Below are 25,524 nucleotides of genomic sequence, written 5' to 3'. Positions count from 1 at the left end.
GTAGATTTATGCTTTATTATTATGTATCAATAAAACTGATTTGTTAAAAAAAAAAAAGATGAGATGATAGAAAGGGAAGAAAAAGGACCATTCCATTACGAAAACTTAGGAGTTAGGTAGAGGGGAACACTGAAAAGGAGCTTATTAATGGATTAAGACTGAATAATAGAGATCTGAGGTATGGAGGACAATTATCTGGTTAATGAATCAAGTTTCTAAGCATAGTACAAGTGTGAAAGATAGTCTTTATTAGCATAATGATCACAGAATGAAAACATGGCCTACTTGTTTTCCAAATACTGTTTACATAAAATCCATACATTCATGCCATAGTCAAACAATACTCAAAATGTAATTTATCCTCCCTCAATTCTGTTCATTCTATGTTTCCTATACCATCTGTTAGTTTTAACTCTTCTACACTCAATTATCTTTATAGCCTATACTAGTAAATTTCTAAACAATATTTTCATTTGCCTTCTTTTATTTCTCTTATACCCGAAGTACTATTTCTGGCTTTCATGATCCCATTAGCTCATCATTGACCTACTGCCCCTAAAGTTATCTTCTTAGAGCGCAGTTCAGATATACCTTCTCTCTTTCTGGATGCAGGCCATAGCTCTCTTTCTGGAGCCTATATGCTTTCAGGAGCACCTATGACGCTCTAGTCACTCTTCTACCAAGGGGGATACTATTAAACAAATAGGCGAAATCCCTATCCTTACTGAATTTACTTTCTAATAGGGAAGTCTTATGTTAAATAACTAAGGAGGCATTAAATATAATGTCAGGGAGTAATGAGTGCTACAAAGAAAAAGGAAATAAATAAAGCAAATAACAACAAACTACTATACCCTTTCACCTTCAGTTGTTCCTCTAGCAAATTTCTAGACCTCATTTCTTCTGACTTGTCTTATAATATTTTACATTTGTTTTCTCTTAATGTGTAAAGCTCCAGCTAGCAGGATATGTGACTTTTTGTATCCCTCTAGCTCCTCTTGCCTTGTACATATTAAATTCAAGCGCATTATTTTTTACTAGGTCATCATTCCTAAAAGAAGTCAAGATACCTTAATTCAATCTAAATGATTATTGGAGATAATTAAAATATAAAAGAAATCTCTAATTTTTTCATTTTCTTCAATTCACCTCTGTTTACTCCTTAGCTATGACATATATTCTTAGCAATGTTCATAAATTAGTTAATGTTTATCAAATAGCAAATTATCAGACTGTGTCTGCATTACCACTTCAGTTCTCTGGCTAGATGGTTTGCCACGTTTATCAGAAGGTTCAGTAGTCCTGTGTTGGCTAAATTTAGCAAAATGATAAATTGTATTTATGTCTACTCTTTAATTTCTGAGTATAACTGCTATATTTTCAGCATGCCTTTGATGAGTAAAAGTCCCTAAAAGTGAAAAGTAAATAAATCATAAGGTTGAGAAAGTAAGTTTTAATACTGGCACAGTTAACAAGGTAACTAAAGCATTTGAACATTAAAATCAATCTCAGCACGGCCTGGTGGAATACTTACTTTGAAAAAGCAATTTGGGATGTTGGAGTATCCTTTTCTGACCAATCCCAACCTCTCTGATGCAATCTCCTCATTTCACAGATAAGAAAGCTGAGACACAGTGGCAATGATAGCTAACTTGTGCAAAATCACATGGGCAATGAAAACAGCAAAGTCAGGATTATAATTCAGAATTTTATCTCTGTCCTTTCAGGGCTGTTTTCACTAACCCTTGCAGTTTTCAAACTGGGCCCCACAAAATCTCTGACATAGGGGCAAGTAAGAATGGAAGATGCTGTGTTAAGCAAAGTTAAAGAAGATCACTTCAGGAATTCTTAAAATCTAAAATATAATAATGCATGTTGAGATTCTTTAAAAGAAGTATACAGGATTTTCAAATGCATTTGGTGATGAAATATGAATTTTTAAAATTATGTAACTCAGATTTTATTGTGGAGACCAGTAAGATATTAAACCTTTGCCAAAGAGCATTTTACAAGACAGTATCAATACCTGAATATTTTACCTTTAAAGTAAATATTCTGTTTACTTTGATTAAACATTGATTAATGTCATACAGGGTAATAAAGTCTTGTATTTGGTATTTACTTTCTCCTCCAACAATAACAGACTTATTAACATGAGTCCATTTATACAAGAATTATAGAATTATAGAGAAGCATATCTAGGTTCTACATGTTCTCTGACACTTGGCATCCATGCTTTCCTAGAGTGGATTCTATTCTCCCTCTGTCAAGGTTCTCATGCATTCTCCATTCTTCTTCCAAATAGTAATGAAGCAATACAGAACATGGTTTAGGGAATTTAAGTAGGTCTCCTTTTTTTTTCATTAAAAAATTTTTTCTTAACTTCATTAAAACACAGTAATAAGAAGCTCAGGATACAGACATTACAAATTATAAGTAATATCTGAAAATTTTAATAGTTTATTAAATAATGTAAGTTGTCATGCAATTCATAATATCTAGTGGTAAGTTCTACGGGACATTTTGATCACTTAGAAATACTGATCATTGTGTACACATTTCTACACATATAAAAATAAACTATATCCTTAACTTAGTCATAAAATAAATTAATGGTGTTTGTTTGTTTTTTACTACATCTTAGTGAGTCTTTAAAATATATTTTATTACCATTTCATGATGAAGGCATTTACAATCTGTTTCTGACAAATATGTTTACATATTTTAAATTCTTCCTTTGACAACAGAAACATTTGATTTAAACTGCTTTAAAACAAACTCTAAAAATCAATAACAAAGAGGACAAAGTAGTTTTGAGACCATGATAAAAATAGGTACTAAAATGCTACTGGTTATTACAGGATCTTTGTGAATAGGTCAGCTCAAGGTCCCAGGTAAGCATCTTGTTTGTATCCTGAAGCCTTGTTTTCTGCATGCCTGATACTCTCAGTAGGGTCCTCCTACTCGGGTCTAAACATCGGGCCACTGCACCCTATCGATCTTCTTTAAATCTCCAGAATAATAAATTTCAAGGCAACACAGCAGAAGCCGACTAAAGCCCTTTAATTACATCACTGCTGAAAGGAAATCATTGATCAGTGGCATTATGGGAAAATAAACTGCCCCCCAAACCAGATCAAAGTCAATAAAATAGCTGACTAGCTGCCCCATTTGGGACTTCCGCTAGATTAGTGCTCATAGACAAGCAAAAGAGACGATTCTAATGCATGCTGCTTACTATCTTTTTGAAGCTCTCCCTGGCAGGTGTCATGCTCTGAGCATGGTTTTTGATTACTCTAATTAAATATAATATTATCAACAGATCTTCATATTGATCCTTAAAATCCCTCCTTCTAAATGAAAAATTAAAAGCCTAGAGAGAAGACCTCATAGGATGGCACGTTATTTTAATGATTTCAGTCCTTTATCAATTTTTTTAATGTTGCATTATTCTAATACTTATCAATATCAAGGTACCAATTACCTGTAGGAATTTAAATAATATGCAAAATGAATAATTTTAAAACTTGCTCTTCCTGAGATTAGATAAATCCTTCTCAGTTTACATGAACTCACACTCCTTGGTTAAAGTCTAAATAAATGATTTTTTCCTACTAAGTTTCCCAAACTCTGCTGGCCATTATCTTTTATTGATGTTATTATTTATATTGCACAATATATATAATGCAATATTCTTTCAGGTAATTAGAATATTGTGAAAATATTTTAAGGAATTTTATAAAGCTTATAAACATTCGTTTATAGTTTTCAAGTAGAGAAGATTATTTAAATATTTTAAATCCTATTAATTCTACACATGTCCATTTCAAAATGTTTTCTTCTGCTTGATTAGGGTTAGCAATCTGAAATCAAATTTGAAAGCCCCACTCTCACTTCAAAAAAGAGCAAGCACAAATTAGTAACATGAAGATATTTATAAGGTTATTTACAATTGAGTTTTCATGTAAAATTTTAGGAATGTATAAATAATAAAACAATGTTTTCTCTGATTTAGAGGATTTTGAGAATAAAGTAAATTTGAGGATATGCAAATCTAAAATATTGGATACAATGATGGGTATTATTTTAGCTACCCAAACTAGGAAAAGCTAATAGCCAAGCCTTCTTCCAATTCTACTTTTTTTCTTATTCATTTCCTATTCCCTCAGGTGGTACTCATTGCTAATGCCCGAATGGCATCAACCTGTTGTTTAGCACATCTATGAAAAGGCTAGCCTGCTGGCTAATTTACCAAGGGATTAAAGCCCTGAAACCACTTCAATCTGCTACTTTGTTTCCATGTAAAAGCCTCACCCATGATACCAGTTCCCTCATGTTAAAATTGAAAATCGCTTTAAATGAGAGAAAATTCAATATAAGAACTGTTTAATAAAGGAACTGCATGCCAAAAATATTGTTCAGACTCTTGAACAGAGCTATGAAACAGCACTCGGTTAGCCCTCAAGTTCTGTATTATATATTGAAAAGAATGGCAGATACTAAATGTTTACCTGTTCATAAAATGAACAGAGTTAACACAAGAACCATGGTAGTTTGGGGAAATAGAAAACCAGAGGATTACTGTAAAAGTGTGTCTAAACATAGTTAATCATTACAGCATAATATTTAATTAAAATTCATATTTGTATGTATTTTGTTGAATGACAAAACATTCTGATAACTGCATTAAATTCACAATCGAAAATGGGGGTTCAAAAAACAAGAAACTCTCCTACTTTCTGATTAATAATAATAAAGACCTAAAGATTCATAATTCTCATAAAAATTGATAGGTACATAAAGCAATTTTTCTATATGCAAAAAATGTTAGATTGAATTTTTAAAATTGATACATTTTATGCAGGAATTTTATATTTTTTCCTCCTCTGCTAATGTTTAACAATTTATAGTTCAGTAATAATCATAGTGATATCTTTCTTTAATGACTTCTTTACTCCATGAAAACCATTAAATGGTTAGCATAAAATCTGTGCGAAGTAGCCATTGAAAACACTGATTAAAAAAATCTTTTATATTTTTAAGACTATGGTATTCATTACCCAACTGAGTGGGAGTAAACTGAACAAGCTGAAAAATGTAGTGAAACTATATTTACTAAAGAACAAATAACTTAAACAGAAGTGCATATTCAATACACCCTTGCTATACTTTGGTAAATCTGTTTCACCAATAACTTCAGTGTTACCAGAATTAAAATAAAACTGTATATTAAAGAGAATGAGTCTTCATTTTAAAATAATCTCAATTTTCTCTTTAATTTTCTCCTCAGGCAAGTTGAAAACAAATTTCATTTACTAGACAATCTATTATATGATATTTCATTAATGTTTATTTATTATAACACTGAGAAGAGAGGGAGAAAATAACACAACAACAAAAGAGGTGACCGATAAAAGCTAAACTATGAAGTATTTTATAGTTTGTGGCAGTGACCTGGAATCGATCATTCAGAAGGCAAGACAAATATTATTGTTTCTCTCTTTATTTCTTTACTATCATGTCTAGTGTCCTTTGTACCTATTGGTGCCAATAGCACAGAATTGCTATAATGAAAAACAATGCCAAGCAATAGATGTGTCAGTGCCAAAGGCTTAAGAGAAAAGGAAGTTAGGATCCGTGTGATATTCAAATTCAAAGTATTTCATGTAAGCACAGGATACTCAAGGTCCCATTTCAATCACAATTTTATTATAGCAACAAATATGAAATTCTGACTGCCAATAAAAATTCTGAATTTGATGTACTTCTGTACAAAATTCATGGCCTTGAAAGATATTCTGCAAGCTGTCACCACCAAGGACCATAATGGATTTGTCTTTAAAGAAAAATGTTTAGAGTATGAATTGCCAAATGCATTTTATGTATGTTTTCACATTTTTAAATCAAGAAACATAAATTGTTTTTCTTAGTAGACATTTATTGACAAAATTCATATTAAGTAGAATTTTGAGATGCTCCTTAATCAAGTTTTATAATAATGAAACCTATTTTGAGTAATTTTTTTCTAACAAAACTAATGTGAAATTTGATAGTTCACCTCTTTAATTGCTACGTTGAATTTTCTAAGATCTAAATTTAATAATAATTAAACAAAAATGTGTGAAAGTGCTCATATAATATAAGCACATATATAGTCATAATTAATACAAGTGAAAATTAATGTATAGAATTTTAGTTTTAAAGCAATTGGGAAAATCATTTATTGACTAACACTTATTTTAAATAAGTTAAGCAAAGATGTCAACTAGAAAACCAGGGTGATTTTCCACATTTATAACTTGGTTGGGTGCATTTCTTGAGAAAAAAACTCTTGAGAGATATAAAACATCTGCTAAATCTGATCAAAATAAAGTTTGAAGTAAACAGATATATTACTGATGATCACATCCTTCTTATCCTCACAGAAATAACCTACTTAATATTTTTTTTTCTTTAGAGAAAAAAATGAGAATAAGCTGTACAATGAAGAATAATTTCTACCAACCCCCATAATTCACCAAAACCAGATTGCTTCTGTGTATCTAAAAAAGGAAGCAAAACATTGGGGGTAAAGCTGCAACAAACTATTATTACATGCTTTTCCAGTCCATTAAAAAAAAGTAATTTAATCAGTTTATAGTTTCTCAGGAAAATCTCATTCAGAGAAATTTTATTGCCAGTTATCTAAATAGCAAATACCTATTATGCTCTCAAAATGAGTTTTTGCTTGCCAAGGGCAAACCCATTGATGTTACTGTAGAGCTCTGTCAGAGAAACAAGAAGTTAAAAAGGTTAAAAAGATGCCATTAACGTCATGGGACTGTCTTGTAAGGCCTCAAAAAATGCTTGGTAATTGAGGGTTTTAGTCAAAGTGTATTAGCACCCATATAAACAGCACAGTTAACACAATGCTTTAGGCTTTATTTTGTTCCAGCCCAGCAAACTCACCTACCAACAGCTGAATACTGTAAATGTGTCTGCTGGAGATTATTATTCATTTCATCATATGGTTCTAGCTTGAGTCTTTGAGGAAAATGTCAATAACATATGTACAGACAGCTTAAAGGCAAATCTAGATTGAACAAATGAGAACAAACAATAGAAAAGAGTATAAATAATAACTAATTGGTCCTGGCAGCACGTGCCTTTGATAAAAGTATGAGCGTAAGCAAAGGGCAAATGTTCTTTATTTAATTTATATATTCAAATTTAAAAAGAAACTGTTAAAACATAGCTGATATTAATGTTCAAAATGAATTGAAACATAGCTGATATTAACGTTCAAAATGTCCATTGGAAAAATGGACAATTGAAAGTATATCCAATGATTTACAGAAATAAAATGATGTTGCTAATTTTCTTTTTTTTTTTTTTATTGACTTTGTAATAATATTACATTAAAAATATATATATATGTGAGGTCCCATTCAACCCCACCCCCCCACCCCCCCTCTCCCCCCCCCAACAACACTCATTCCCATCATCATGACACATCCATTGGATTTGGTAAGTACATCTTTGGGCACCTCTGCACCTCATAGACAATGGTCCACATCATGGCCCATACTCTCCTCCATTCCATCCAGTGGGCCCTGTGAGGATTTACAATGTCCGGTGATTACCTCTGAGGCACCATCCAGGGCAGCTCCATGTCCCAAAGACGCCTCCACCTCTCATCTCTTCCTGCCTTTCCCCATACCCATCGTCCACCATGTCCACTTTTCCCAATCCAATGCCACCTCTTCTATGTGGACATTGGATTGGTTGTGTCCATTGCACCTCTATGTCAAGAGGAGGCTCAGATTCCACATGGATGCTGGATGCAATCCTCCCATTTTCAGTTGTAATCACTCTAGGCTCCATGGTGTGGTGATTGTCCTTCTTCAACTCCATCTTAGCTGAGTGTGGTAAGTCCAATAAATCAGATTGTAGGTGCTGGAGTCTGTTGAGGCTCAGGACCTGGCTATCACATTGTCAGTCCAGAGATTCAAATCCCCTAAATATATCTTAAACCCCAACATTAACTGCACCTCCAGCACATTAGCATGAAAGTCTTATGAAGGGAGATCCCATCTGAGTCCAGATTCATCACACATAAACACCATTTCCAAAGAGGGGCCATCTGCCCTGGTAGTTATAATTTTCTGATTTTTGAGCTACTGGACTAATTATATGGAAAATATTCTACTAAAGTTCTTTTAAAAATTTAAGGAACACATAATAGAACTCTTGAAGTCACTCACTTGACAGCCTAACAATTATATAAATATTAAACATTTAAAGGAAATCTTTAAAGATATGCTTATCTTATATTTTTGAATATCTATTACACTGTGCCTATACTTCCCCTCTCTCTACAGATCACTGTCTGTATTAATATGGATATACAAGGTTTATAAAAGTAGCCTGATGAGGGTCTGTTTAACCTAAAATGTCCTGCTGTCAAAGACTCAAATATAAGCAGAGTAGAAGGCTGAAAACAAAAAAGCTTTCAGTGTTAGTAAGATGTTCTCTGATTGGGGAAGAAATTAAATGGTCAAATATTGTCAGCAAATGTCAGGTGAATGATGGAAGCATTGAAACAATTAAACTAGAGCTACAGTTACTTAAAGTAGATAACTCCAATAAGCCTCCCTGGCGAACTCCTTTCTGCCTTCAATACCCAGCTCTGGCATCACCTCGTATGTTCATTCTTCCTAAACTCTCCCTACTACTCCCTTTTCTCCAAGCCATATATCAAATTATACCATTAAACAATGAGTACCTTCAGAAAGGGGGTCTGAATGGTTCATTTTCACATATTCAGTATGATCATGCTATCTTACACACGGGGAAGGGTTAGGTAAATTTCACTGGATCTGCAATTCAGCAAGCCACGATCTTATTTTAACTGAAATTTAAGGTAATTTGTTTCTGTGAACTGGCCCAAGACCTTATCATATATTTTTCAGTAGGGCTTCATATCTGTATTTATAATATGCAATTAGTAAACACAAACATTTTACATATCACTTTTTCTTTACTTGAAGGGAAATCTAAGGTGAGTCAGAAAAGATGCTTCTGGAATCTAGACACTTAAGTGTACTAAATGCCAGCATTTGCTAACAAAAAAGCAGTTATGGATGCTGATCTTAAGTTTGGGTAGTAAAAGAGAATACTGAGATTATGTAGGTTCTTTTTCACTTTCTTTTAAGTTCTCTTGCAATCTACACTTCATCCAGACTCCTTTTTCTTTCCCATTCCAATAAGTAAATGAATAAATGAATAAACAAACTATTAAACGATGAGGGGAGCTATTTTGTGGTGCTGGCTTGGAAAAACAGATTATCCGACCAGTGGGACTGAAGGAAGGCTGTGGGTAGTTAGCAGGCAAAGTGTACTCTAGTGATGATTTCTGGGCTGCTTTTCTCTTTCTCTTAAAACTCAAATATCAGACAAGACTCATCAGACATGTTAGCCATGTATACGACTCTATAGCACATACTTACAAAAGGTAAATTCTAGTACTTGATGACAAATCTCATGAAATATCTCCTTGGTGTTCTACCAGAATAAGATTAGTAAATTAATTGTGGTTATCCTTTACCTATATTTTCTCTGTTCTGTTTACTCTATTTTTCAAGGAAGACTATTTGACTACATGGTTTTTTAAATTCCAAAAATATATTTGCTTATTGGAGGAAAATAATGAACTTATATAGAAGTGTATAAAGTAAACTCTGACAATTTCTGCCCTTTCTCCCATTTCACAGGGATAGCTGATCCAGAGCTTGACATTTGAGGAGGCTTACCCAATGTTACACAATGGGTAAGAAAAGACTCCAGAGACAGACATCTGATAGAACTTTCTACAGTGATATCTACACTGCTCAAATAAGATCGCTACTACCCACACTGATCTACTGAGCACTTAAAATATGAATAGTGTGACTAAGGAACTGACTATTTAATTTAATTTTGATTTTAAAGAATTTAATTTTAAATAGCCACATGTTGTTAATCCCAGCTGTAACCCTTATCAGCTATGTGACCCCAGGCAAGTACTTTACCACTTCTATGCCTCAGTTCTCCTAACTATAAAATGGGGATTATGGTAGTATTTATCTCATAGCACTACAGTAAGGATTAAATTATACAATCCATACAAAGATTTAAAAGTACCTGAAACATGGTGAACACTCAAACCTAGAATTCTCTAAGTGCATTTAAATATATATGTATATATACACTATACACACAGAAAAATAAGTACATATACATAAATATATAGCTTTTTATTTCAAAAATTGTGATCATGCTATTGATACTATCCTGATAATTAATACTGCCAACCAACAATGTATCATAGATATCCTTCTATGTCAAGACATACAAATATTTACTGAACACTTACCATGTGTCCAGTACTGTGCTAGGGGCTGGGGATATAATATTTAATAAGACAGGATCTCAACCTTCACAACCATAAACAAACTAATGAAATAATTAGGTTGTGACAATCAATGGGGAGAGGGATATCTGCTATAGATGACAAAAGCCAGGGAAGGCTTCTCTGAGGAGGTGAGAACTTTCTGTCATCATCATCATACCCATGATTCTCTCTCAATTGAAGTCTTGTACAAACCCCCACCCCAAGTTTTAATACATCCCACAGACTGATGCTCCCCCTTGAGTATCATCTCTTGCCTCCTTACTCTTGCTCTAGAAAGCCTGGCTGAACGCCTAACATTCACTGTCCTCCCCCACCTCCAGTTCACAGGTACCATGACATCTGATAAACATATGCCATTCCTGAGCTTTACCCAGTAGCTGAGTACCAATCCATACCCAAACCCACTGTCCCCTTATCCTATCTCTGAACCTATACTATCCCTGAGCTTCTCCCTTCTCTAGAATTCCTTACCAATTTCAAAATCTCAATTCAAACTAGTTTTTTATCCAAGGGAATGACATTTAAGATGAGACCCCTTATATGAGTCAGTTATGCAGAGGAGAGAGAGATGTATAACAGAGAGAGGGGAGAGAGAAAGAGCAAGTTCAATTTGAAGGTTTGAAAGAAAGACTGTGTGATTCATAGCAGTAATTTTTTGCTACTATTTCTATTACAAAGCATTGAACTTGTGACTAATTTTTCACTACAGTAAACAATGCTTTTGATAAACATCCTTCTATGTATGTTTGAGATATACTGATATTTCTGTAGAATGTAATACTAGAAATGGAATGCTGGGTCATTTAAGTTTTGGTAGGCATTGCCAACTCACTAGCAAAAATGACTCTGAATCTTAGGTCAAATGGTTTTTCTATCTTGGATATAAAAAACAATATAATGTAAAGATAAAATGAAAATCAATCTCCCAGTATTAGTCAGCCAAAAGGGGTGCTGATGCAAAGGAGCAGAAATCTGTTGGCTTTTATAAAGGGTATTTATTTGGGTAAAAGTAAACAGTTACAAGTCCCTAAAGAGTCCAACTCAAGGTTATTTTTCAAAGCCTATTGCTACGTGTTGAAGCAAGATGGTTGCCGAGCTCTGCAAGGGTCCAGCCTTCCTCTTTCTCCTAAGGCTCCAGGGGCCCAGCTTCTTCTGATCTCAGTTGAAGGCCAGAGGGCTCGTTTCTTTCCAGGTCTTCTCAGCTGCTCAGGGCTGTTATCTTCAGCTGCAAATTATCAGGCGAATGGCTCATCTCTCCTGGGGGCTGCAGGACCAAAGCTCCCTTCTCTTCTGTGTCTACTGAGTTCTCTCTCTTCCTCTGTGTATCTCTTTTTCTATGTTCTCCTTGAGTGAGTATCCCTTTAATAACCCACAAAGGGGGCAGGGACTCAAACTGAGTCGCTCTAATCTTGATTTAATCAGGTTAACTTAAAGCCTTTGAATTTAAATCAGTCTAAGGGTATCATTACCAGAGGAACAGGCTAGTTTACAATCATATTCAATCTTTTTGGAATTCATAAATAATATCAAACTGCCATACTCCCCATGTCACTAGTTCATACAGATAGGATATAAGCTATGTTATGACTAGCGGCCAAGGTAAAAACCTTCCATTACGTGACTCTTCAAAATTCCATTATTTTCTAGATTGGTTAATCAAAACATTCTAAAACAAAGGAGAATCAAGTTCCAGTGTGAATGTTTATTATTTTATATAAACCAGCAAATCAGAATTTAGACATACTAGGTCTCTAATCTTTAAATAACTTTTTGAATAGACAAAATAATATGAGTACAGACTAAGAACAGTGCTATGGGTAAAAGTACAGGCATTACATGGTTTACCACCATTATTTACTAGATGTTTGACCTATCTAAACCTTTGTTTTCTTGCATATGTAAGTAGTAGTTAATAACAGTACCTCTTTCACATGGTGACTATGAAAATTAAAATGCAATAATCCAAGTAGAATGATTAGTGCAATAACGGATGCTTAGCACTCAATATAGCTTAGCCCTTATTGCTTTCTTTTCTTTACAACGTGCATGTAAACTATAGGTGAAAGTGGTGTCAGATTCCTACTGTCATACTTCTGGTCCTTCAGACATTTTAAGGTCAATTTTACTATCCTAGTCATTCCTCCCCACTACAGCCTTGCTATAGGGAGTTCCTGACTGCATGTGTTGCTATTATAGCATGTGTGTAACTAACAGAACTGTCAATTCTCTGTGGAGATGCATGTTCCATGAGCTGGTCCCTTATCATCTTCATATTTAGTTAGGATCAATAGAGAGTAAAGGAGGACTTACTGCTGAAGATATAGATCTGAAAATACGATGTAAGCTTGTCTCAGACAGCTAGCAAATTCCAGTAGCTCAATTTACTCATCTGGGTCCATTCCTTCAGAGGATTGTTCTTTCCCTTGGTGTGAACAAATATCACAGATGCTTGTTTCTCTAACAGGAATTAAAATACTTTAGAGACGATCTCTACCCTCTCTTAAAAACAAAACAAAATAGAACCACAGAATAAAATAGCTACCACAAAAAGTGATACATACTTGTTAATACTGTCATACATTCAGGTACTTATTTTCAATTTGACACCTTTTTTGATTTGTTGTCATTGTTATGTAAACTGTTAAATATCAACTGCCACAACATGGACACATGCTGCTCTCACTCCAACCTTCTTGGTTGTCTACTTCTCTCATTCAGATAAGGTTCTGATCAGGTCCAAGACCACCAGCTATGGTTGTACAAGGTAAACCTGACTCTGACCAGGCTCTGCTCTACTAGGCTCACTTTTAAAGCTTTGAATTCACTGGTCCTCCATGGGATGACTTTTAGTACAGTATTTTCCTTTTGGTACTGTTCATCACTTGGCCCTGGGCCCTGAGGCACATAATGGTCTAGGTCAACACCTTTTCAACTGTCCTATAATGGAAGGAGATTAAAAAGAGAGAGGGAAATCTCTCCACTTCTGGTCATGGATTCTGAAATTCCCATCCCTTAATCACTCCTCTGAGTTATGTCACAGTAAGACTGCTATTCAAGTCCATTGTCTGAAGAAATTCTGCTTATGTATATTTATCAGATCACATCAAGATATTTTTCTAGGTGGAAACAAAGGAAAGTCTAGAACAGCGGTTCTCAATAAGTGCAGTTTTTGTCCCTAGGGCACTTTGGAAATTTGGAATGGTGTTTATAGTTGGTGAGACTAGTAGAGACAAATAACACGAAGCAGTCACAGGCCAAGGATTCTAGATGCCCTGCATTACTCTACAAAGAAGTGCCCCATGTCCTACATGACTTTTGAAAGTCCTGACAGACAGACATGTAAGTGAAAAACCCTTTTAGAATGATTTGAATATGTAACTTAATTGTATATAAATACAAAGGGGTTTTTTTAGCATGATTTAAACTCATACTGAATATTCTAGGATGCAACTACTGAGTATATCAAGAGAAAGTCATTCTTTGATTCAAAACTTTATAAGAGTTGAGTGCTCGCTTTGGCAGCACATATACTAAAATTGGAATAATACAGAGAAGATTAGCATGGCCCCTGCACAAGGATGACGGCAAATTCATGAAGCGTTGCATATTTTTAGACAAATGGCAAAAAAGCACAAGAAAAGTGTTCAACGTCACTAACTATTAGGGAAATGCAAATCAAAACAACGAGATATCATCTAACACCACACAGAATGGCCATTAATTAAAAAAACAAACAAACATTAAGTCTTGGAAGGGATGTGGAGAAAAAGGAACACCTCTTCCCTGTCGGTGGGAATGTAAAATGGCACAACCTCTGTAGAAGACAGTTTGGCGGTTCCTCAGGAAGCTAAATATAGAACTGCCATATGATCCGGCAATCCCTCTATTAAGAATACATCCAGAAGACTGAAAACAGTGTTTGCAGTGGCATTATTCACAACTTTCAAAAGCTGGAAACAACCAGTGTCCATCAACTCATGAATGGATAAACAAAATGTAATATATGTAAGATGGAATATAATGCTGCTATAAGAAGAAATTAAATTGGGACATATATGATAACTTAGATGAACCTTGAAGATGTTGAGTGAAATAAGCCAGAGACAAAAGAACAAATATTGTATGGTCTCACTAATATGAACTAAATATGAAGAATAAAACATAGAGTTAAAGAGTATAGGTTACTAGGAGATAGGACGAGGGCTGAGAAGGGGTACCAGTATTTAACGTATGCAGACTTTTTAATTAGCTTAACTGTAAAAGTGTGGAAATAGATTTGATGGTAACATATTGTAGTGAGTAAAACTAACACAGCTGGTTTATAAATGGGACTGGGGCTGAAAGGGGTAGTCTAGGAATGTGTCAATTGAAAGAAAGCTAGGAATAATCTAGGACTTGAATAAAATAATGAACCCAGAGGTGGATAAGGATGGTGGTTAATAGTAGAAATACAAGAATATTCTTCTATGAACTAGAAACAAATGTACATCACTATGTCAATGTGATAAGAATATGGAAGTACACGGGAAAAATATAATTAATATATCTTATGGATTATAGTTAACAGCAATATTGTAATATTCTTGCAGCGATTTCAAAAACGGTAGTGTTAATAATAGGGGTATGGAAAAACATACCATTTATACGCTATAGACCATAGTTAGTGGTAATAGTTTGGTGATATTCTCTCATCTGTAACAAATGTTCCATAACAACATAATGTGTTGGTAGAAGGGTGTTGTACCGGAATTCTGCACATTGTACATGATTATTTTGTAAGTTCACAACTTCTCTAATTTATATATATATATATTTTTAAGCAGCTGTACTTGGAGATCTGGCTCCCAGAAGCAACCCCTTGGCAAATCCCTTCAATAAACTAAAGATCACTTATGAAATTAAAAAATAAACTTTATAAAAGTTGAACACTATATTAGAAGATGACTTACCAAGGACAATGTCATACATGGTTTATGAGTTGCCACGATACGACATACCAATATAAATCTGCAGTTATAGCTGCTGCATTAATTTGTATATATTTATAACAATATTTAGCTGAATATTTGAAATTAGGTTTTATTGCTTCACCCAGACTTAATCATTGTCAATGTACCTATTATGCCGAAAACATTTTATTTTCAAATGAAGCAATACGATCATTAAGATGGGTAAACATTTATTTTTATTTTTTATTTATTTCTCTCCCCTTTCCCCCACCCTGTTATCTGCTTTCTGTGTCCATTCACTGTGTGTTCTCCTGTGTTAATTTGCTTCCTCAGTGGCATCGAGAAATTGGGTTTCTTTTTTGTTGCATCATCTTGCTGTGTCAGTTCTCCATGTGTGCGGCACCACTCCTGGGTGGGTTGTGCTTTTTTTTTTTTTCCCACGCAGGGCGGCTCTCCTTGCAGTGCACACTCCTTATGTGTGGGCACCCCTACATGTGGGGTTCCCCTACATGGGGGCGCCCCTGCATGGCACAACACTCCTTGCTCTGCTTGTGGGCCAGCTTACCACATGGGTCAGGAGGCCCTGGGGATCGAACCCTGGACCCTCCATATGGTCGGTGGACACTCTATCAGTTGAGTCACGTCCACTTCCCAAGACAGGTAAACATTTTGCAAGTAAATAATAATGTTTTACTTTATTATTCATCTGAACATTTTGCTCTTCTTTTTTCCCATGCAGTTTATGTGGAATAGTTTCTGATCTCTTTAAATTATTAAATACAAACTTATTCATTAAAAGCAAGTGTTAATGTCTAACTACTTCATTATGTGTTTTTTTATATAGCTATGCCCAGTTTTTAACTAAATTGAAATATTTTATTACAAATTACTTTCATTTCTCCCTTAGAGCACAGTGAGAAAACTGTACTGACTTTTTAAAAAATTATGTGTGGAGATAAGTTATGTTATCTATAAATTTTATTTCAGAACAGAAAAAGGAGTGCTGCAGAATATTTGTTAAAAAAGGCAATGGTGGGTCCTACAGGGCTGAGAACTGCTGACCTTAGAAAGAAGTCACACCAGTCTCCTTTCCCCTCCTTAAGAAACCATGCAGCACCTTGAATCTTTGTTCATTATATGGAGTAAAGGCCTAGGTTTCTAGCTATGTAATCTTTGGAAAGTTACTTCATTTCAGTGGGTCATAGTTTCCTCATCTATAAAACAGGAATAACATCCACTCACAGGGTTCTTGTCAAGATTAACAATGATAATACATGTGTAGGATTTACAAGACGGCTTGGCACATAATTGCTCAATATGTGTAGACATTATTTTTATCTGTTATGATTCCCTAGGCCTAAAAGGCTCCTTCTTTGCTTTTTTACTAAAACAATACCAATCATATACAAGGGGGAATACTGATCAACAGAGAAAGACCTGGGGAATCCAGCTATGACTTCTTTTTCTAGAGGTGAGAACCTTAGAAAAACATACAAGTGATGAAAGAGTGATGTATATTTCTGATTAGAAAGGAAATCTGTATTGAATGAAGGAAATGTCTACATTAATTAAAAGGAGTAAAGGGGTAACATCATCCTTTAACGCCAAGTTTAACTGTTATCAGAACTTTAATTTATTCTTTCCAGATTTTCCTGTTTACAATTAATCACTTTCTATAACCCTTTGTGCTTTACCCCTTATTTGTACTATCATTTAATTCTGTATCTGTATCTGTTCCTCAACTTGTCAGTAAACTTCAAGAGTAAGGATCATATTGAAGATTAATTTTCTCCTATAACGCCTGGTACTGTCAAAACATATTTATTTTCATTATTGGGTCCTACTTGATATATTACAATTTTTAATCAATGAAACTTTTGTCAACTCCCCTAACCTCACTAAGCCTTGATTTTTTCGTGTTTAAAATGGGAATATTAATACCTGCACCGCCTATTACACAAAAGCATGTGAAAACCATGAAATAATGTAAGGGATGATGCTTTGAAAATAGTAAAAAAAAAAAAAAATGTAGAGTGATGTTACTGCTAAGGGTTATATTTCAACAAATATATTCAAGTTTGTAATATTCTTTAAAGCGATTTCATCAAGAATAAGAGGCAATTTTTCAAAAATAAAAGAATTTATCTCCAACTTTATAATAAAAACCAGTGATAAAATTAATCCACAAAAAACTTACATTATATTAATATTTGATCAAGTATATCTATTCAAATAAATAGAGGAAGCTACCATAGCGGTCAACTAATGTCTGACAAAGACCAACAAACTTGGATGTTGTACTAGGTAAATACTTTTTCTCAATCTCATTATTTATTTCACTGATGACTTTTTCATTTTTATTTGGTATTTCCAGTACATTAAACCAAGTTTCTGAACCTACCAAAATGAAAGATGATGCTTCTCTGCATTCTTTCTGTTATCAATATGTCTATTTGCTCTGTGTGTGTGTGTGTGTGTGTATGTGCGCTTAACATCTTAGAGATATGTTAAGAACCTACAGTGAGGAGATAGAGCCAGCTAATTTTGAGAAGACATAATTTCATAAAACATCCTTTGTGTCAAATTAAGATTTCTTTTTTGAAACAAATGTTTTTCAGATGAGAGAAGCCTTTCCCTTCCAACTAAATCATATCCCTGATCACAAACTAAAGGCATTTCTTGACATTTTGTCTGGATTTAGGATGTGTACAATATCAATTTTATACGTATTGTCTGCAATTGGAAACATAGCCCCCTTCTTCATTTCAAAGTATTTAAATGATTAACAAAGATATTAAGGTACATTGTCCAATGACAAAGTATGGAATTTGAAATGCAAATAATGTAGTTAACCAGTGGATACTGTGTGGACGGCTATACTTAAACATAATTTAGTTGTCTTATAATTATTATTTTATAGGCTAAAGGAACTACTTTAAAATGAAATGTTATTGCTATTATCTGACTTTTAGGTTGTTTCTATCTTTTACCAAGCAAACAGTATTAACTTGATTATATTGGTTCTTTTTAAAGTTCCCAAATTGCTTGATCTGTATTCCAGGCTAAATATTGGAGTGGTCCAGAACCCAATACCACAGATAAACCCTTAAAGGGAGTTGGGAAAATTCTCTGACCAGAGTTTTATAATTAAATGTGACTGAGTGGTTTTTAATTGCTTGCAGTAGTCAGAGAAATGAGACGGGTTTATCAGAGATAATACTGATATTTTTATTAGAGACCTGTATAGGGGTGGATGATATTCCTAATTACTCAGAGGCTATGTCGCAATAATGATTCAGTTGATATACTGTAACTTATCATTAACAACTAATCTTAGAAACTATAGAAATATTATACAAGGGAATCTTGGGTATATTCCTAAGGATATATTCTGAAGATTTGGAACACATGGTATATACATAAGTTAACACTGGGAGTTCACTTTAAATGCTCCGAAAGAAATCGTCACTTGGGTTAAAAAGCAAAAAACTTTAAAAACAAAGAGCAAAAATTTTCTCTTTCACAGGCCTGGTTATTTACTAATCTAGTCTTAGTATACCAGAATATGAAATTCCAAATTATTTCTTTTTCTGACATCATTTTTAGATAGAACATTATCATTTATGATTTTATTTTGCCACAAAGTTATAAATATGACAATAAAGTCATCCAGTAATTCTTTCAGTTCATCTTCCAGCCAGTATAACACTATCATTTCTGCATACTTACTTATTGTTGGCAGAAAAGTAACCCAAACACTGTATTGCATAAACTTGAAAGATATATCTAGACCTCCCAAGATATAAGTTAACAAACTTGTTAAGAAAATAGGCTTTATAAGAGTTACCTCCTGAGAGCCTCCGTGTTGCTCAAATGTGGCCAGTCTCAAAGTCAAACTCAGCATGTAAATGTGTTGCCTTCCCTCCAGTGTGAGACATGACTCCCAGGGATGAGCCTCCCTGGCGCCGAGGGATTACAACCAAGTACCAGCTGATGATGTAACTAGAAAATGACCTTGAATAAAAGGATCAACTTGGACCAGCAGAATATCTCAGTCTACATATAATATCAGGAGTTAAAAATGGTTTTTGACCTGAATAAAAGGGGGAAATGGAAAGGATAAATGAGTTTATATGGCTATGAGTCTCCAAAAAGAGCCGGGAGGTTATGAGAGGGGTTGCCCTTATGCACACCTCAGCAGAGCTCCAGAAACAGATAAAAGTAGATACAACCCCAGGTATTGGTCCTTCTGAGGACTGCAGAGACCACAGGTTCTATGGTCACGGCAGATGGAGTTCAGTGCCATGTCAGTTGGCCCTAGTTTGGAGTTTGTGTTTCTGTGTGATGGAGCTGGACTCAGATGTAATCTTTGTCCACAAGCCTCTCCTGTTACTTTTACCAGAACTGTAGTTGGTGCTGGGGTTTAATGAATCTCTGGACTGACCATGAGATAGCCAGGCCCTGGGCCTCAACAGATTTGCAGCTCCTACACTCTGGATTATTGGACTTACCCCACTCAGCTAACATGGAGATGATGAAGGTCAACCACCACACCAGGGAGCCAAGAGTGCCTACAACTGAAAGCAGGAGAATTGCATCCAGCATCCATGTGGAATCTAAGCCCCCTCTTGATATAGATGTGGAGTGGACATGGCCATCCTAGGGCCCACAGGATGGAGGAATAGTGTATGGATTAGAGTGGACTTACTGATATTCTATCCATGAACTATTGCGATTAGCAATAGAAGAAAATGTGGCATTGGTATGGAGAAAGTGGCCATGGTGGCTGCTGGGGGTAGGGAGTGGGAGGAAGAGATGTGATGTGCGGGCATTTTCGGGGGTTGGAGTTGTCCTAGGTGGTGCTGCAGGGACAGTTACCAGACATTGTATGTCCTCCCATGGCCCACTGGGTGGACTGTGGGAGAGTGTGGGCTATGGTGTGGACCATTGACCATGAGGTGCAGCGGTGCTCAGAGATGTATTCACCAAATGTAATGAATGCCTCATGATGATGGAAGAGGTTGTTGTTATGGACGGAGGAGTGGGGTGAGGGGGTGGGGGGTATATGGGGACCTCATATTTTTTTAATGTAACATTAAAAAATAAATAAAGACAAAAAAAAAAAGAATATAGGCTTTAAACTTGGGGTTGTCATCAAGACCAAATGTTTTATATGGAAAGCACTTAACCCAGTGCATGGCATATAGCAAACACTCATACATGTTAGTTTTATGAAACTCCCTTAAGGTAATTCTAAACAATGACCCCCACCCTCACCCCATACTCATGGGAATAAATGGGATTAATAAAATGTATGCCCTTTTCCCTCCCCCAAAAAAACTGTCCTGATAGCTGGAAGACACAACTCCTGCAGAATTTTTTGTTCAGTGTCTCTTTGTTTGGACTTCTTTTATATGCTTCTACTAGAGAACAGAACCTAGCATCTTAATGTCAAAATGAGGTCAGAAAGTTGTGTTTTATATTACCACAGAACCTGCCACAAAATAAGAGAATTTTATATCCATGTAACAAAGGTATGCTCTCATATGTCAGCTGTGGGTTACAAGCAAACACCTCTATGTCTGCCCTATGTCAAATGACACATCAACTCAGAGGTCCAGGACTGCATGATCAGCGAAGATTCCTATCTTTGGCAGAAGGCTGGCAGCAGTGTCTTAGTGCTGTTTTTTATAAAGAGAGTTAAAATCGTCTAACTGACCTTTTTCTCTGATATCCTGAAATTTTAGTCTCATTAAGCTTAATGAAATCAATGTAAGGCCTAGCCTGAGAGGGATATCATTCCTTATTTTGACAGATGCTAAAACAGATCTCCTTGCTCTGTTCTAGTTTAACATGATTCTGCTCTAAGTTAAATGAAAAATGATATAGATGGTGTATATTATAATATCTAGTGCTTTGTTTTCCTAATAAAATCATCAGGATGTGCATGAGAGAAAATTAGTGGATCACCCCAATTTATTCAGTAGAAAGGAAATCAGAGGGAATTTTTGAAGATTTTTGTTCATTTTCCCCCCATTTCTGTCAGCATGCTGCTTTTGCCTTTCCCATTTTAAGAGGAGTATATGTCGATTATTTTCCAACACAGATATATAACCTACATTTAGGCTTATAGACTCTGTTCATCAGATGGATTCTCAAGGAAGTCAATGTTTCCAAGTTTTAGCCTTCCCCAATAAGTTTCCCAACAAAACTTGGCAATCCTTAAGGTCCTTAGTTTCTTTATTGCATACTTGGTCCTATAAAGTATTCTCAGGCAGCAAGTACCTTATTATAAGGTCCATGTCAACAGTGGGTGGCTGTTTTAGTCTATTAAAGAGATTTTTAAATGTGGAAATACTGTTCTAACTTTATAATGAGAATTGATTAGAGTAACAGGGATTTTCTTTATAAGCAAAGCTAAAATATACTAAGTTAGGATTATATACATCTTTACGATACATATTTGAAATTACAGGGTTAGACTTCTTTTTATTTAAATAAAATCTTAGAAATTCATATAAACTTTTTCTATTTTAATTTCATTCTTAATAAATTATTCAGTACTAGTTTAAAAACTCTAAACAATGGGCTCATTTCCCTAAAAGATAAAGATGATGTTCACAAAGTTAAAAGAAGCTAAGCTGTTTTTTAAACAATGACTTTCTAAAGCATATATTGTACATGTTTTCTAAAATATCTAAGACCTTAAAAATGTATCCACCCAATATCTTATCATTATTTCTAAATTTAAAAGGACCTAAATACATTTCATCACAGATGAAATTCCTCAATGGCTGCTAAAATGAGAATAAAAAAATTATTATAATCTAGTAGTTTGGCTTGCAGCAAACATTAATCAGAAGTCATAATAAATCCACATGCTTCTTTAGACAGCACATTAGTCAAACAGTTTTCTATGATAACGACATTGACTAATGGGCTCTGAGTTAGAAGGGTCAATCATAAACTCATCAAATGCTTCATTTAATTTCTTAATTTGGACAAACACAATTTGTTTATGGGAAAGATATCAGGTGTTCATGAATGAATAATGGCTATGAAACCAAACTCCATTAATCAGCTCATGATTACAAATGACTTAGAGATTGTTTATTCTAATTTCATTCATTTGGGTCAACAAAGAAAACACGAGCAAATGAAACCATTTGGAAAAAATGGCACATTTATTTTTCCATATTTAATAAGCAATGATAAATACTCTTTCAATAACTGTATCAAAAGGACTATATTATTCAGGTTGATACCATTCCTTTTTACAACTAAGTTGTTAATGCATTTATAATGAGACCAGGTGAGAAAAAACAAAAGCCAAAATAGTACACTCCTCAATACTATTGAAAATTACTCATTTTATATGAAGATTTTTCTCTGACTCCTTAGGCAGTGGTAGTCAATCCTGTGTTTCCAGTGTACTTTGTAAGTTTGCATATTGACACACAGCATGGTCATGAATATTTGCAAAATAAATGAGTCGTTTATAGCACTATGCTATATTTTAAAAATGGTTTACAAAGTTTTCTCCTACACTAGACTGAGCTCCAGGGGCAAAGGAAGATTGTCTTAGGAATCTTTGTATTTACATTATGTAGAATAAGGCCTGACACAATTTATTTTTGTTCAAATCAATTCTATGGAAAACTACTCTGTCATGTAAAATTCTGATTAAATTCAGTGACATTAAAATTCGGAGTGTTCTGCATAGTTGGGAAAGTACCCAAGAATAATCAACTAAGGAAGAAACAAATGTCATCATTTTTTAATTAGTAAAAGAAATTTGTTTTCCCTTTACCTTCTTCCTCCTTTTTCTATTGTCACTAAATGACACCTAGAGTAAGGGGACTTCTTACTGGGCTGTTCAGGACTGCTGACTGATCCAGCAGCCATCAGGCACTGTACGGGATAAACTTTATTTGCCCCTCCTGATCCACTCTGCACCCTCCTCCTCTTTCTTCAAGTTGATAAACTTGAAGAATGGTCAGCATCAACTAAGTTCCCTTGCCCTTGCACTAACATTGGGTTTGGTCAGTAGAGAGCAAGAGGAAAAGAGTCTGGGGTTTATTTCCTGCTGGTCCGAGCTATGGCAGTGGCTACCTTTCTCTATGAAAGGCCCAGTTTCTGTTGGGTGGCCCTTTCATATGGTTATAGCTCTTGCCATACTTGCTCCCTCCCCTTTCTTTCTCAGGTCTACAGCTAGTAAAGACACAGCTGTTGCTAGAACAGTCTTGATGGTCCTCTTAAACATGAAGAAATCTTCATTAATATTTCCTTCATTAAATTATCTTTGATTATGCTTTTGAATGTGCCATCTATTTCCTGTTGCCACCCTGAGCTGTACACATGTTCATTTTTGGACAAACCTCACCATGGAGGTTTGAGGTACAATCTATAATCTACAGTCAGTTAGCTCAATACGGGCTTGTCTGTATTGCCCCAACCACCACGCTGAAACCTTACCATAATTACTCATGAAATTTAGACTCTGTTTTAGGTAATTACTTGATATCTGTTTCTATTCCTGTCTTTGTACTTGGACTCTTAATCATGAGCTACTGATGGACTGGTGAAGATAGTTTCATGATATCTTATCTGATTCCTGCCCCTCAATTCTTAGTGCCGACCTGTTGAGTTCCACATTTCTAGATTAGGGAAAGCAGAAAAAGATTTTCACTAATATAAAATAAAATTCCTAATAGTGATAAGCCTGCAAGAGTGGGTTACTTCATTAAGAAATTAGTATATATATAAGTTTTTCTAAATAAAATAGGTATGGTATATCGATGGCCTTTTAATTAAAAAAAAACAATTAATGCTTTTCAGTTATAAAGCACTTACCAGAAAGGTTTTTTGTTGTTGTTGTTTTTTAATCCTAAATACAATGTAAGAAAGGTAGGTCCCATGTAGCTGCACCTCTGAGGAATAACCTATCTCATAATTTAATTCTATAGAGCTCATCTATTAGACTACCATTACTAAAATTGGTCATCTGTGAGTGATATTTCTCTATAGTGCATTATAAAATTGTATACTATCTTTAAAGTTTTCAATTATGAAAGAAATAGGTTTACTTTTTAAAAGACTCAAAAAAAGTAGAAAATAAAAACACATCATCACCACCATTGCTCTCCTCTCTATCACAGTTTGGTTGGCAGCTTTCCAAAGTTATATCAATGCAAATTCAAATACATGCACAGGTATACTAAATATATATATCGCATCACTCATATTTCTAATTCTGTGAGGCTGTTTTTTACCCTTAACAATTAGACAGACAAAATCTTTCCTTGGTGGCACATGGTCTTCCCTCTTCTTTTTTAAAGTCTACATAATATTTTGCTGTATTTCCATGTCTTTTTTTTTTTAGAAGAGCTTGCTTTCTTTCTTTTCCTTCCTTCCTTCCTTCCTTCCTCCCTCCCTCCCTTCCTTACTTCCTTCCTTCCTCTCCCCTTCCCCTCCTCACCCATCTGCTCTCTACGTCCATTTGCTATGTGTTTCTTCTGTGTCCGCTTGTATTCTTGTCAGCGGCACCAGGAATCTGTGAATCTTTTTGTTGCATCATCTTGCTGCATTAGCTCTCCACAGGTGCGGCACCACTCCTGGGCAGGCTGCACTTTTTTTGTGCTGGGTGGCTCTCCTTTCAGGGTGCACTCCTTGCACGTGGGGCTTCCCTATGTGGGGGACACCCTGTGTAGCAGGGCACTCCTTGTGCACATTAGCACTGCGTGTGGGCCAGCTCATCACACGGCTCATCTGTTGAGCCAAATCCACTTCCCTCCATGTCTTCTTAAAGAGAGTGTTACTGAACTTCCTTCATCCTTTCCTGATAAGTCAGTGCATCATTATGAATATCAAAAACATGCCCCAGGTATTGGTCCTTTTGAGGGCTAAAGAGACCCACAGGTTCTATGGACATGGCAGATGGGGTTCACTGCCATGTCAGTTGGCCCTTCTTTGGAGCTGGTGTTTCTGCGTGATGGAGCTGGACTCAGATGGGATCTCTTTTCACAAGCGTTTCATGCTACTTTACTGGAATTGTAGTTGGTGCTGGGGTTTAAGATATATCTAGGGGATTTGAATCTCTGGACTGACAATATGATAGCCAGGCCCTGAGCCTCAACAGACTTC

General features: G+C 35.2%; 1 protein-coding gene and 1 non-coding gene across 4 annotated transcripts in view; one reads left to right on the top strand and one right to left on the bottom strand.

Moving 5' to 3' along the window:
• RSRC1 (arginine and serine rich coiled-coil 1) overlaps positions 1–25,524 on the bottom strand; it is a 461,399-nt gene that overhangs the window by 139,811 nt on the left and 296,064 nt on the right. The window lies entirely within an intron of this gene.
• LOC111763192 (U6 spliceosomal RNA) lies at positions 13,939–14,044 on the top strand. Its single transcript, XR_002796108.1, has one exon. It is a non-coding gene; the product is annotated as a U6 spliceosomal RNA (small nuclear RNA).

The sequence above is a fragment of the Dasypus novemcinctus genome, chromosome 4 (genome assembly GCF_030445035.2).
Source record: "Dasypus novemcinctus isolate mDasNov1 chromosome 4, mDasNov1.1.hap2, whole genome shotgun sequence".
Lineage (NCBI taxonomy): Eukaryota > Metazoa > Chordata > Mammalia > Cingulata > Dasypodidae > Dasypus > Dasypus novemcinctus.
This window is presented reverse-complemented; position numbering and strand designations above follow the sequence as displayed.